Genomic DNA, 15,576 nt, shown 5'->3' with positions numbered 1-15,576 from the left:
AATCCAGAATGCATGTATTCTACCACTATACCCGCTGATAGTCTAAATGCAATGTATTGTGTCTGAATACATACCCACATTGTGTCACACATGGTTCCACCATCCAACCATGCTTCTTTAATGAAACTTCAAACCGTTGTGCAATATCAGTCTGCCAAAGGAAGTAGTCCCCATTGCAGATGGTATAAGCAAATTCAGCTGCTTCCCTTCCCAACCTTCAGTTTCCTCTTCCACAATCAATCTAGTCGCTATGATTATCTATGTGACAGATGTTAAATGGAGAGACGTTTCATTTTCCCAAGGTGTTATTATATATTTATTTTATGTTCATTTGTTTTCACACATCTAAGTGCTTCATTGAAATGGAATGTCCTCGATGACTGCCTTGGGTGTGAGAACTCCACTTTTCATTCCTAAATAAGCCTTCCCTGACCTAAAAAGAGCATTTTACAGTCCTATAAAAATAAATCCTTTTTGTTTTGTGCCTGCTTTTCTAGCTAATAATTACATCCACATTTCCTAAGGAGGTATACCAATACAAGCAAGGCCCATGAGATAGTCTATGATCAAAGCTTCCTTCAGGCAAATACAGTTGGGAAGCCAACTTTTCTGTTCCCCTCTTGGAGAGTGTAGTTTTGTACATATGAAGAGTGAAGGCTTTGAAAGGTCCAGGGCAAAGAAACTTGTTTAAGGCAGTGGTCCCCAACATTTTCAGATTTGGCATGTTTTTACTCCCACATCACTCCTATTCACAGCCATAGGAAACCATTTGAACACTGTGAAATACTGGTTAGTAACAATATTCCATCCACTCATCTCTATTCATTTTCAGACATAGTCTTCTACATCCATGAGAGTTGATCAATAGTGTTTGCTTAATCTATAGACTTCTATAAAATGTGAAGACAGATAAGATGGAAGGATACTCAAATGAGCTTGGGACATGGAGAGAGGCAGTGCTCAAACTAATTTCTGGAAAATAATAAATAATTACTAAGCCAGTTTGGCTTAGTGGATAGAATGTCAGCCTGTGGACTGAAGGGTCCCTGGTTTGATTCCAGTGAAGGGCACATGTTTGGGTTGCAGGCTCGATCCCCAGTAGGGGGCAGCTGATAAATGATTCTCTCTCATCACTTTATGCTTCTCTCTCTCTTTCTTTCTCTCTCTCTCTCTCTCTCTCTCTCTCTCTCTCTCTCTCTCTTTCATATATATATATATATATATATATATATATATATACACTAAAATAATCACTAAGCACTTAATATCTTCTAGACACACTTACTTTTACATACTTTATGTATATACATTCACTGATTCAACAAATGTTTATGAAGTACCTATGATTCTAAGAACTGAGAACCAGTTCAGAACAAGGCAAATTCTTCATTCTGCGGGTGCTCAGATGATCACATTGAATCTTCAAGAGGTAAGGACTTTTAATTTTACAGATGAGAAAATTGAAGCTCAGAGATGTTCCAGAAGTTTCCCAAGGCCACAGAGATAGCAAGTCAGCATGGAAAGGTGTCTAGAAACTCATAGCAGACCTCCTCCTGAGGCTCCCAGCCCGGCCCAGGCTCCTGTGTGCCGGGAGTTCCTGTGTCTGTCCGCACAGACCCACAGGAGATGAAATCAGGGAGTGATAACTAGGAGACAGCTCATCAAAGGTATTGTCCTCCATATACTTTATTACCTGTTACACACCTTCTTTCCCAACTGCCTATAATAACAAGAGAAGTCAAACCTGGAGGCATATTTATGTAGGTAAATAACACTCTTCTCCTTTCCAAGACAGCTTTGCATCAGCATTCTCAGCAAGCACTTTCATCCTTGATTTCCAACCTAACTTTATGGGGAAGCTTAATCTATATATTTACAAATCACTCTCGGACAGTGGGTCTGAAACCCATCTTTAAGTTCACAAAACCTCTTATTCTGCCTTTCAAAAAATGTGCATACTCAGAACTTCTCCCTGAGTCCTAGGCCCATGGCTTCTGTGGGGATACAGGCTGGGCTGTGAATACTAGGTTTGCATTCTTGATTTTTGACATGGAAACAGTCAACCCAATGTTTTCCTCTCTTCCCCGCATTCACAGCACTTTCTCTTGCTTTCTTGTGTTGATGATGCCCTTTCACCCTCACTCTCCATAAAGTATTTGAAAGGTTTTCAGGCAATGTAGACCACAGTCCTCTGGCCTCTACTGGGGTGAATTTCCCCAAGGTTGAGCCCACTGTCTCTGAGCGCCTGTAGCGGGCTCTTTCTGGGGACCTCTCCACACCCTTGGCTTTAACTCTTGCTGGAATGCTGTTGACTCCCCAATCTCCACGCTAGTATTTTCTCCTGTACCACAGACCCTTACTTCCAGCAGCAGACCTGGCATTTCCTTCTAGATATCTTGTAGGCACCTCAAATTCACCCTGTCCAAACATGCCTCCCCCCCCCCCTACCCCCAGCATTCCCTCTCTGAGGCCTGCTCTATGACTTAGCCTCTCAATAGCCTTGAATTTTCCAGGAGGGGAAACTTCACACGTATGTGCCTATGGCTCTGCTTGTTCCAACCATGGAATTCCAATCATGGCACCCTAAGTCATTAGTAATTTTATGGTTTTGTCCTCTGTCTTTCCTTCTAAACTGTGAGCATCTTGGGACAGCTACCATGTCTTATGTGCCTTAACATTCCCAGTGCTTGGCAAATGCCAGACACATGGAGTGTCAGGTGTGTGATGAGTACTGGAATGAATGTGTCAATAAGTAAAGCAGGGATAAAGGCAAATATGATTGATAATTACTACGAGTGCCATCTATTTGCTAAAAATACTTACATTTTAGAAGACATATAAAGCCAAGTTAAAATAGTAACATAAGTAATATTTTCTTTATGTAACAATTCATACATAGTACACTATAAGGAACAATGTGGGAGTATGCATACCAAAATATGGTTTTACCTATGAGGACTGTTTCTAAATGTTTGGATAGTTATAATTTTTGATATCTTGTATTAAGAGGCAAAAATGCAGAGTTTAGGTTTGCGTATATATACTGATTTCTTACATAGTCACAATATTCCTTTGATGTGACAATAGAGATAAAGTAAGGCTAAGATGGTGATCAGAATATTTCTCTAAGAGCAGCAACTATCTGGCATGCTTCTTCATATCTGGAATATCTTGACCCATCCATTCCCAAGTGTATTTCAGCTCAGTGCTTCCTGGGTCTTTAAAGAATACAGAGTTTATAGATGTTCATTAAGTTTGCACAAATTCATTCTGGGATGTTAGGAAAGGGTGTTAGAATCTGAGTCTCACTGTGTTATCCAAGGCAGAAGATTATCTACATATTAAACACACCAATGTCCAAAAAGAATCCCCCCCTTTTTTTATATTAGAATAACAATAATGAAACTGTAGCCAAATTTCTCGAGATTTTCTACATATAAGTGAAAAGAATCATAAGCCCCTGGTCTTTAAGATTTTATCTGTGTTCTTGTAATTCCTTCAATACACAAACAGGGAGATTCCACCACTTTTCCCACGATGCTGTTGACACTTGCCTTTCTGACAATGAAAAAATAACAAGTATCCTATTTTGCTTTTAAACATAAGATTAATCATGTTTAAATAACAGCCTATCCACTACACACAATAGAGAACATCACACAAGTTATTTAAAAATGGGGACAAGAGCCGAGACCGGTTTGGCTCAATGGATAGAGCGTCGGCTTGGGGACTGAAGGGACCCGGGTTCGATTCCGGTCAAGGGCATGTACCTTGGTTGCGGGCATATCCCCAGTAGGGGGTGTGCAGGAGGCAGCTGATCGATGACTCTCTCTCTCATCGATGTTTCTGGCTTTCTATCTCTCTCCCTTCCTCTCTGTACAAAATCAATAAAATATATTTAAAAAAAAAAAAAAAATGGGGACAAGAATCCTCCACTCTAAAGAAAATGTACACCATCTCTGATAGCAGAAACTATAAAGTAGTGAGTGGACTTTGGATTCATACATAATAATAGCAAACTCATACTGGCATCTCCTATAAACCAGCTTCTCTCATAAATTAACGCATTGCATCCTCACAACCACCTTCTGAAGTAGGTATTATTTTTATCCCTTTTATAATTGAGGAAATTAGTGAGTAGAAATGTACCCAGGGCCAAGAGCACACAGTGGCATGGCCAGAATTTAGACCCAGACAGTCACATTCTCGAATCTGTGCTCTTAACCACCAGGCTGGGCTGACCTGACTCTTAAACTAGATCTCACAACATGGGCCAGGAGACCTCTCTAAGCCTGAGCTTACTCATCTGTAAAAACAATAGTACTTACCACCCAGGCTTATAGTTAAGAATGCAATGCATGTTGGAATGCCCAGCATAGAGGACAGTCTCCCTCATTGTAGCTATTATCAACTGGAACATGAGGTCATATTTCATATCTAACCCGTTACTAGGTTATATCAGTCAGGCTCCTATGAATAATGGAGATTAGTTTAAGGAAGAGACAATAAAGGAAAACTAACAGGGGAAAGAGAACACCTAAGGCTAGATGATAATTTTGGGGAGACTTGAACACCCCTGGACCGAAGGCACAGTGCAGGGAGCAGTTGCTAGGACCAGTTCCAGAGGCTGCCTGAAATGCATAGTGGTCCTCAGTGGAGGAAGCATCACTGCTGACCTAGGCCTGGCAGGGAAGGAACCAGAGTACACAAAACCTAGACCGCCTTCTCCTCCCATTTTCCAGTCTCCTGCCTGGCTCTCCAAGTGCCACCACCCAAGGAAGTCAGACCTCCATGGAATCAGCTTTGTATTCTCCACAACTCTCTAGTATATGGTTTATGGATTCTGCCATTTTGTTTATTGCACAAATGTGTGTGCTCATGTGTGGTCTGCTTACTTCTGTGGAAAATGTTTTGTAGACAGAATTTTAAATCAGGCATTGTAGATCATTTCTAGCCTAAAAGTGAATCGTTCTACCATCCTTAGGTAATTCATTCATTTTAATATGTCATGGGTAAAAGCTGAATTTATTTATTTGTTTTTATTTATTTAACAAACCCTTACATAAGGCTTGCCTTAGACTAGGCACTATTCTAGATGCTCAAATATTAGCTCATTTAATTTAATCTGAGTAGGATTCTATGAGATACTTTTTAATTTCCATTTTACATTGAAGAAATTTAAGCCAGAGGTTGAACCCAAGATCACACAGTAATAATGATCAGAGTCTGGATTTAAACTCAGGAAAACTTACTCCAGAGTAAAAGCAACCAGCAAGATCATTAAGCACAGCCCATTTTATGCATTTATTATGGAGGGCATTGCTGTTTAAGATAACTTTGTTGCAAAATCATATTTGAGTAGTGCTTTAAAATGGACTTAAAATGTACTAACCTTTGGATGCTGATTTAGGCAAGCAAATTGGGAAAAAAAAGTCATTTCTTAAGCAATCAGAGAAAGAAAATAAGAAGAAAATGATGAATTACTGAATATTTTTAGTGTGATAATAATTTAAATTCCTATCTTTTGGAGAAATATTGAAGGAATGCATTCTCTTGAACTTGAAGAGTGAGGAGAGAGGTTCAACAAGAATGGTGAGATGTTGATAATTGTTGAGGCTGGATAATATGTACTTAAGGTTCATGATGTTAATCTTTCTATTTTGGTGCATGCTTTCATTTTTTCATCAGTAAAACACATTTTTTAAATAACAACCATTCCTAAAGATATATTTTTAAGAAGACCATAATAAAGGAGAACTTCTTAATTTTAATATAGTAATAATACCAATTACATTAAGCCTCTAAAACATACAGGTTTGAAACTATGTCTTGCTTTTTAGACCAGTGATATGAAGTTGGTATTTCCTTATATTCATGTCTATTATTTATTCATGTCATCCATATTCATGTTGTTCCTACATGCCAAAGTGACCCCTTCTTATTATGATTGTGGCTCTTGCCTTGTAGTAATACCGTGTTTCCCCGAAAATAAGACATCCTCCGAAAATAAGACCTAGCACATGGAAAGATAAGACATCCCCTGAAAATAAGACCTAGTGCAACTTTGGGGGAAAAAATTAATATAAGACACTGTCTTATTTTCAAGGAAACAGGATAGAAACAGGTTTGCCTTCTCTGAGACATAAGTCTACTGGAACTGTGAGCTGACATCCTCCCTCAGAGAGAGTGAGAGCCCTAGCTGAGCACATCCTTCCTCAGTTTGGATTGTCTTATTCTCAATCCTGCCTGGAAAATTGTAGCCATTAAAGGTACCACCTCTGAAGCAATATTTCTTCTTAGATCCTCATGTGCAATACATTCTTTCTCAGGTTCAGGACTTTATATACATTGAAGATTCTGCCTGAAATTCACCCCAATCCCATCCCAACCTCATTTCTTCACCTACATCTACACAATGTTTCCTTACCTGGCTAGATTCATTGGAACCTTTAATACTCACCCCCTTCCATTGGTCTTTCCAGATGGGTCATTTGGGGCTTGCTTATCTGTCTTACTACCATGTATGGTCCTTTGGGGCAGGTATTGTTGTATTTTTGTATTCTTATAGTTGTCAACTGAGAAAATTAAGTTGTTTAGTAAGCTCTACCAAAATACCTGTTACAATAGCCAGACTTAAATTCTTTTAACTAAAATTTACTAATATGCCCTGCCACCAGTCCTGTAGCCTGTCTTCCCATTTCTCTATGACACATAAGGTAATTTGAAGGAGGAGGTTGAATATTTTCCTAATTTATAATCATAGAGCTCCTCAAAGAACACAATGCATGCTATGAGTATGAACTAATTAATCATACGGTTTTTAATTTTTGTTAGACTTAAAGGAATCATAAAATCTAGAGCTGGAGGAGTGTTACAATAATCTAATCCTACTCTTTTAGTAGAAAGGATATGGAACTACAAGGAGGTTAATTGACTTCCCAAATTTACATCAAGGTTTAACTTCAGTCTTTTTAAGAGAATGTCAATTCTGATTCTATATTTTGCACATAAAAAGTGAAGCACCTTGGCCTTCCTTTTTAAGACCTAAGGCTTATACAATTTTTGGTAATGCTTTTTAAGAAAAAGGAAATAGAATTGTAAACATGAAATTTAGTACAAATATGAATATGTTGAGAAGTATTTGAATGGGAAAATAGTTAAATGACATACTTTTAAATGCTGAAAATACCACTAGTATCGCAAATTTCTGAAAAGTAATATTTGTATATAGTAATTACCTAACAAGCCTCTTCATTAATCCATCTATTTGAGATTATTTAATTAGTAGTCTTTTGTTTTAATAAGGCATTTATAACAGAAAATCATAGACTGTGTGACTTAAACAACATATATTTCTCATAGTTTTGGTTACTGTAAAATTCAAGATCAAGGTGCTAAGCAGATCCGGTGAGGGCTCTCTTCCTGGTTTGAAGACAGCTGTCTTCTTGCCATATTTTCACATGGCAAAGAGCAGAGAGAGGTGATGCAAGTTCTCACACATTTCTCCTTATGAGGGCACCAATCCCATTTATGAGTGATCCACCTCATGCCTTATTACCTCCAAAGGACCCACTTCCTAATACCATCACATGGGAGGTCAGGATTTCAACACATGAATTTGAAGTGGAGGGAGACACAAACATTCAGTCCATAGCACTCATAAGAATTTTAGGCAAGTAAGAAACATGACTTTGGTACTTAAAGGGAGGGTTGACTAGAAAGAGGAAGGGGAGGGGAAACTTCAAGCCAGAAGATAACCAGGATGTCCATCAAATAGTCTGGACAGAAAAGGGCATAAAGAAAGGTAATGATCAATGAAATAAAAAGAAGAGAAGCACCATGAATTATTTGTATCACATAAAGACAGGGGTTGGTGTTGATTACATTTTAAAGATGAGCAGACTGGAAGAAATTGGAGAAAAGCTTGGGTGTCTAGAAATGGAATTATCATTTACTGAAATGAGAACTATTAAATTCATAAAGGTATTTTATTTGATAGCATCTCAGTACTTTCTTAATGTTTAAAAACACATATATTCATGTTTTACTTATAAAAATGCCTCATTGAGGGGAAAAAGTAAATAATAACATCAATAATGGTTCCTAAGTACTTTAAATACTTCATTACTAAATATTCTCTATGTTCTCTAAATATGTTTTTAATATTTTACCGTTTTATGTTTCATAAAATTAAGTCTCATATTTACCCATTTGTATAGCTCTTAACTTCCATGTGTGGATATCTTTACTTTTATAGTAAACTCTCTTACTATTCAAATTTCAGAACCTATATGACTCTTCTTTCTCAAGTATTTTGCTTTGTTCTAAATTCCTTTAAAAGAGGGCACCAGTTCGCTATCATCACTTTTGCTCCTTCCACCCAGTATTACTCCTATGGGTAAATAGTTCTTCAAGCATTTTCTTAAAGAAATTTTCTGCATTGTCCAACATGATAACCACTAGCCATGCATGGCTATGTACCTTAAAATTAGAATTAAGTATATTAATAATTCAGTTGTTTAGTTCACTTGCATTTTAAGTTAAGCATTTCAAGTGCTCAATCATCACATGTGACTAGTGGCTACTATATTGTAAAGCAAAGAAGATGCATCATTCCAGAAAGTTCTATATAATTCTAGAAAGTCCATTAGAAGTTTTGGGCTAGACTATTATTCTTTGTGATTTTTCTGAATCTTTGTTACTATTCATTCAAGATGCTAATGAGATTTTCTTCTCTTATTTTCTTCATTGAAAACTCACTCCACGTGAATTTTTATATAAATTGCCCATAGTATTTTGCGTATAATTTTGATGTTATCGTGAAAATAGTGAAGTTTGAAATATTTAGGAAGCAAGTTTGGATTCAGTTAGCAGAGTTGCCAAGACTGAAAAGATCAAGATTTAACAGGTCTTTCTGATAAGATGTCAAAATGTCACTACTAGTTATACAAAGAAAAAGATAGTTCACAATAATACACAGCCCATCTTGGTTGATTTGTCTCCAGCGAGTAATATATTCTCCATTTGCTAACTCAGCTAATTGATGTGCTTGATTGACTTCAGAGAATTTATAACCCCTTTCTAAAAATTTATTGCTCAATGGATCACCGTAGTCATAATTTCAGGATTCCAAACAAACTTTTATCCAGTCATGTCACAAATGGATAAAATGGAATCATTTATTTAAGCGGTAACTAGAGTTTCGTGTGTATTTCCCCTCTAAATCCATCTCTGCTGGCAATAAGTCAAAAAGTAGTTAACTTAAAAAAGAGACTAAAACTGTATTATTGCATCACCAGCTCTGGGTACATTTTAAAAGTGAATCAATCTCCTTTATGAAAAGACTAAACACTGGTAATTCATCTACTAGAATATCCAAAAGAGAAATAGGTCATCATTGCAGCAGAAACAATAAGCATAGCACTATTTGGAAGAATCAATAGTGTCATGATAAATGAAGTCTCCTCTTGTATTGCTGCAACAAACCTCCTGTGACTAGGAAGTCCCAACTGACTCCCCACCAACCCCTCCTCCTATACATACAGCCCCTGGAGCTCTCTCAGAGACTCTTCTAAAGCGAGAGTCTAGGTCACATGAACCTGAAAAGCTGCATAGACACAGCTACTGTCAGAAGCAAACTAGCCCTTTCTGAAAGGGCACGCCAATGTGGCAATTGATCGCTGGACCTTCGTCACATTTTCAGCTGCATTGGCTATAGAGGACATCCACCCTTTTCAGCAAGTGTGACGGACACTGGGTGCTGGGAGAGCTTGATGTCATTCCTGCTGACAAGGACACTAACAGACTAGGTTTTTCTTATGCCATTCGGAGGTGCACTGAACAAAGAAGCAAATGGTCAGAATGCTCAAAGTTAACTGCAAACAGGGAAAAGAAAGTTAATGTGACACACTGCAGTATTCTCTCTTAGCATGCAGTTGCAAGCTTTGAAAGTCCCGTTAAGTATCTCTTTTTTTTTAAGATAAATACCTATTAAGTAATGTATATGCACAAGCTGAAGTGTTAAATGGTTTGTTGAAACCTATTAAAGTACACAAGATGATAAACATAAATTATAGCTAATATACTGCACCAGTGATTTTTAAACATAAAAATTACTGACACTGTAAAAACACACTTGAGTCATCGTAGCAGCATAATAGCACTAATCCATGTTTATCCAACCATGCACTTTTCAAAAACAACACAAACCTCTAATAAATGCTTTGGCTTCACCTTGACAACTTATATGGGTTATTGCCTCGTTCATGCCTGGATAACCATGTGTTATGACTTAAATGTTCTTTAATATCAATTTATGCCTTGAAGAAAAAAGATTGAATAACATAGTGTACATATGGTTCAATTTATTACAGCAAAACAATCATTTTAGTTTGAAGATATTTTCTCATGGTGCATATCATAGAAATCTTCTTCAATAGAGCTCTCAATAAACCAGATTTTTTATGTCACAATAAATGAAACTAAGGCAGCTAATTGTTGCTAAGATTCTAAATAGATGGGTCTATTTGGCTTCCTTGTCAATCAAGAAATATATTCCTTAACACTTGTATTTCTGGATTCTAATGTTTCTAATTGGATTTTACACTATCTGATTAACGAGGTGGTTTATAGGCTATATTAAAAAAACTGATACTCAAAAACTGGAGGAGGGAATTGCAGATCGTCAGCACTATTGAAGAGTCAAGAAGACACCAAGAATCACAGTGGTCACAAATCCAAAAGGGAGGAAAGTGAGGACAAGAAATGGAATTCTGGAAAGAGAATAAATCAAAATTGACTGTGATAATCTCTGAAATGATTCTAAAACTGTGGGTAAGAGACTGTTCCAGTTAGACAGTATTTCCATACCCTGCCTAACCCCTGTCTCTCACACAAAAAAATTCCAAGTCTTGTAAATAGATACCTTCATTTGACCCTGGTTGGGTAAAACACTGGACCTAGGTCACACACCCAGAGCACTGACTCTAAAGCTCAATGTGCTAGGTGGGTTTGGTGGGTTGCAGAGGGAATGGACTCTGTAGGTATTAATTTCCTTAAGAAGAGTTACCCAGTCAAATCAATAGTTCTCTGTAGAAAGAAAAATAGAACCAGCATATGTACATGTGGCTCATAATAAAATTAAAAATACAGTTTTAAAATATATTGCTTTAATCATTAGTTAATTATTTATTTATCACTTTCCCTTTGCCAATCAACTATGTTATTTGAGAACTTACTAAGAGATAATTGGGGATGAGTAAGTGCCACTTACAGGGTGGGGCAGGGGTGGGACAGACAGGTTAAAAGTAAAGATTATATTAGAGTCTGATAAGCAATATGATAAACACTTTCAGGGAAGTGTTGAGGAAAGAAAACTTTATGGAGGTGGTAGCATTGGTTGCTGAATCTTAAAGACAAACCTAAGTTAGTCTGAAAATGATCAATGGTCCCATAGAAAGACAACAAAAAACCAGACACGTCTTTCCTGAAATGCAATAAAATCCAGAGGTCCAAAGAACTTTATCCCAGAAATTCTAGGCAATGGAGCAATCTACACACTCAATAAACTTACTTCCAAATAGGATTTCTTTGAGATACATGAGCCATTACCTTTACCCAAGTAAACACTGACTCTTTTTTTTTTTTTTCATAATGAACTCAGTTGTTCTGTGTGGGCTTCTCTATCACCTCTTATTCTTTCTTACCAAAGCATTAATGTTTTTTTTAAAATATATTTTTATTGATTTCAGAGAGGAAGGGAGAGGGAGAGAGAGATAGAAACATCAATAATGAGAGAGAATCATTGATTGGCTGCCTCCTGCATAGTGCAAAATGGGGATTGAGCCCATAACCTAGGCAGTTGCCCCAACTGGGAATCAAACCATGATCCTGGGTTCACAGGTTGGCACTTACAACCATTGAGCCATGCTGGCCAGGCCTAAACATTAGTCTTGTATGTTGAGTAGATGAAATATTCTTGCAACTAGACACATTTTGCTAGGCATACTAAACAAATCCATTTATGAAAAGAGTAATTTAAAAATCTAGTTAAACTGTATTTCTCTGTTTCCAAAACTTGGCTTTTTTTCTATTTGGCTCTCCAAGCTTTTGATAGTATGGTTTTCTCCACCTAGAATTCCTTTCTTTCCCATCTATCAACACTCGAATCCCACTTATTGTTTAAAGCAGGGGTGAAGAATCGTTTTTCTGCAAAGGGCCATTTAGATTTTATAATATCATTAGAGACCTGGTGCACAAATTTGTGCATAGGTGGGGTCTCTTGGCCTGGCTGGCAATTGGGGCCATCGTGGCCAGCCAGCCATGGGGAGGGACAGCAGGAGGTTGGCCAGCTGTGGGAGGGACCCTGAGAGGTTGGCAGTCAGGCCCTGAATGGGCCGATCTAGACTAGCCAGCCCAGAGGAGGGATTACAGAGGTTGGCCAGCTGTGGGAGGTTGGCTATGGGAGCACACTGACCACCAAGGGGCAGCTCCTGTGTTGAGCATCTGCTTCCTTGTGGCCAGTGTGCATAATAGCGACTGGTCAGCTGGTCGTTCAGTTCCATTGCTTAGGCTTTTAGGCTTTTAGATATATAGATTTGTGGGCCATACAAAATTATCAACTTAAAAATTAGCTTGCTATATTCTATCAAACATTTAATTAAATCATCCATAATGCCTTGGAAGGGCCAAAACAAGTGATTTCTGAGACCTTATATGACAAAATCCTCCAGATGTACCCACCCCTGGTTTAAAGCAAGAATCACATCTCACTTCTACAGAAAAGCCTTCCCTGATTGCCAATGGCTTCAAGTAGCACATCTGTGTCCACTCTTCTCCTATAGCTCTTCCCACAGTTTCTTCTCTAAAACTTACTGATTTTTATTCTACACTCTTATTATCTACATTTGTGTTTACTAGTTTGATGGACTCTAAAATCCTTGAGGGCAGGTAGAACCATTACCACTCACACTCTGTATCCTAGAATTGGTCCTTCTTCCTTGAGCAGCATGTTTCAACCAGGTTTCTTTACTAAACATGATCGATTTGCCCATAATTTTGAGGCTTCCTTCTGTTACTGCCATTGGAACTCGCCATCAGGAAGATTATACTCTTGCAAACTATTAATGGAGAACTATAAACAGAGATATTTCTTTTGTATCTCATTACAATGCTAAAAAAGACAGCTTATTTATAATTATAATTTCTTTCATTTTAGTTTTATTCTTAATCCATGCAAAGGGACTGGGTTGTACACTTCTATGATTCATAAATACATAGAGGAATTTAAAACCCCAAAAACTATGTCTGTCTTGTCCATCCTTGAAAGTATTATACTGACAAATTGCAAGTACCAGGACATTGTCTCTTAATAGACTATGCCTGTGTGTGTGTGCGCCCATTGGAATGCATACTTGATCTGTCTAATCCTTCTCCATTATTCGTTAGCCCAGCACACATATTCTGGGATGAAACTCAAAGTCAATGACTGTTTATCATCGTTAGTTCCTCCAAGCAATGATTCACATGCAAGTCCAGATACTGTTCACCACAGCTCCTCTAGCCGATCAGCATCCAGGTTTCCCCTAGAGCATCCTTAAGTGATTCCAGCTTGAGAAAACCCGTCCCAGATGCCAAATGTGGAGGTCCTTGAGCAACAACTGAGTAGACCAAACGTTCTATATTTAATGAGGTCCCTTCCCTTCATAAAGAAAACAACACATGCAAATATACACAGTCATGTAAACAATACCTACTCCTATAAGAGCAATAAGTATGCAATTTGAATTCAATTCACATTGGAGATGGGGTGGAAGTAGATGACCTTGCATAAAAAAGTCTTGGTAGTAATGTAGAAAATAGCTGTCAGAATGTCCCTGGCTTACTTGATGAAAAAAGTATCTGTTCTCTGGAGCTACATGGGTAGTTTTATGAGATAACTAAAAGACACCATCTTGTGGATTAGAACAGGGACCTGGAAGAAAAATTACTCATCTATAACTTTGGAAATGCTGACAATTTGCTGGGCTGATCTTTGAAAAGTATATATATTTTTAAAATGTTTTAAGGCATCATTTTCTTCCCTAAAGAATAGGAATATCACATTAGATGTTTTCTAATTTTTTTAAAAAACACTTTTCAATTACAAAATAAATGAGCTCTCATAAGATTTTAAGGTAATCCTAAATAATAAAAGGCTAATATGCAAATGGACCAAACAGTGGAATGACTAGTCACTATGACATGCACTGACCACCAGTGGGAAGATGCTCAACACAGGAGCTTCCCCTTCGTGGTCAATGCACTCCCACAGGGGGAGTGCTGCTCAGCCAGAAGCTCTGAGCCGAGTTCATGCCTGCTGAGTGCAGCAGCAGTGGTGGGAGCCTCTTCCACCTCCTGAGTGACTGCCGGCTTAGGTCCACTCCTCACAGGGAGCAGTTCTAAGCCATCAGTCAGACATCCCGTGAAGAATCCCAGGCTGCGAGAGGGCGCAGCCCTGGATGAGGGACCCGAGTGCACAAATTTCATGCACCAGGTCTCTAGTCTTAAATAAAAGATTTTCGGTCATTTTTTTAAGAATTGTGATTCCATGTATCCCAGAAATCAGCTTTTAATAACTGGTGAAGAATCCATCTACTCTGTTGAAAAAGCAAAAAAAGCACACACACACACACACACACACACACACACAAAACAAAAAAAACAAAAAAAAACACCCAAAAACAAACAAAACACACACACACAAAAACAAAAACAACAACAACACACACAAGTAAACAAAACTATTAACTTTCACCAGGGGCCTTATATTTTAAAAGTATATGAATCTGTACTTTTAAGCTATAGTTAAGAATTATATAAGCAATGTAGTTCATTTTATTTTACATAATTTTCTTCTTCTGGTTTGAAAATCTTCATATGCATAAATTCAATGTGCATTTTGCATATATTTACTTATACATACTCAAGGGTGAAGTTTACAAACTCGTCAGAGTAAAAAAGTCCAGACTTCTGTGAAATTCTTAATGATACTTGTCTTCACAGTTGTCACTTCACCACACCATCTTGTCTTTTCTGGTTCTAATGAGAGGCCTGTATCATAACCTGATTTCAAGCTACAATGTCATTCATTTATATCCTAACATAAATTTAAGATAATGTATTCACTTTTTCCTATTATCTGATATATCAAGCCTGAACTCAAATTTGCCTCCTGTTAAGGGATTTAGAACACCAGTTGGAACATGAGAAATTCCTGGGGATGGGGATGAGAGTGGGAAAGAGGAGGCAAGACATCTTGTCCAGTATCCTAAACATTATATTGACTGCATTCAGTCACAGTGCCTCCCCACACTAAGGAGAAGCCTCAAAATGCTCACTTACATTTGCATTTGTCTTATATTATTTGTTTTATATTGTTAGGTGGAGTCCATGTTGGAAATATATATTGAAGTTGATAAAGAAAAACAAACAAACATTTCCACCAAATTATAAATTGTCAGTGGCATCTTAGAACTCCCTTACCCTCTTTTTCAGTATGTTTAGGTAATGAGATGGGACCACTTATAATAAAATGGC

The sequence above is a fragment of the Pipistrellus kuhlii genome, unplaced genomic scaffold, assembly GCF_014108245.1.
Source record: "Pipistrellus kuhlii isolate mPipKuh1 unplaced genomic scaffold, mPipKuh1.p scaffold_m20_p_11, whole genome shotgun sequence".
Classification (NCBI taxonomy): Eukaryota; Metazoa; Chordata; class Mammalia; order Chiroptera; family Vespertilionidae; genus Pipistrellus; species Pipistrellus kuhlii.
This window is presented reverse-complemented; position numbering follows the sequence as displayed.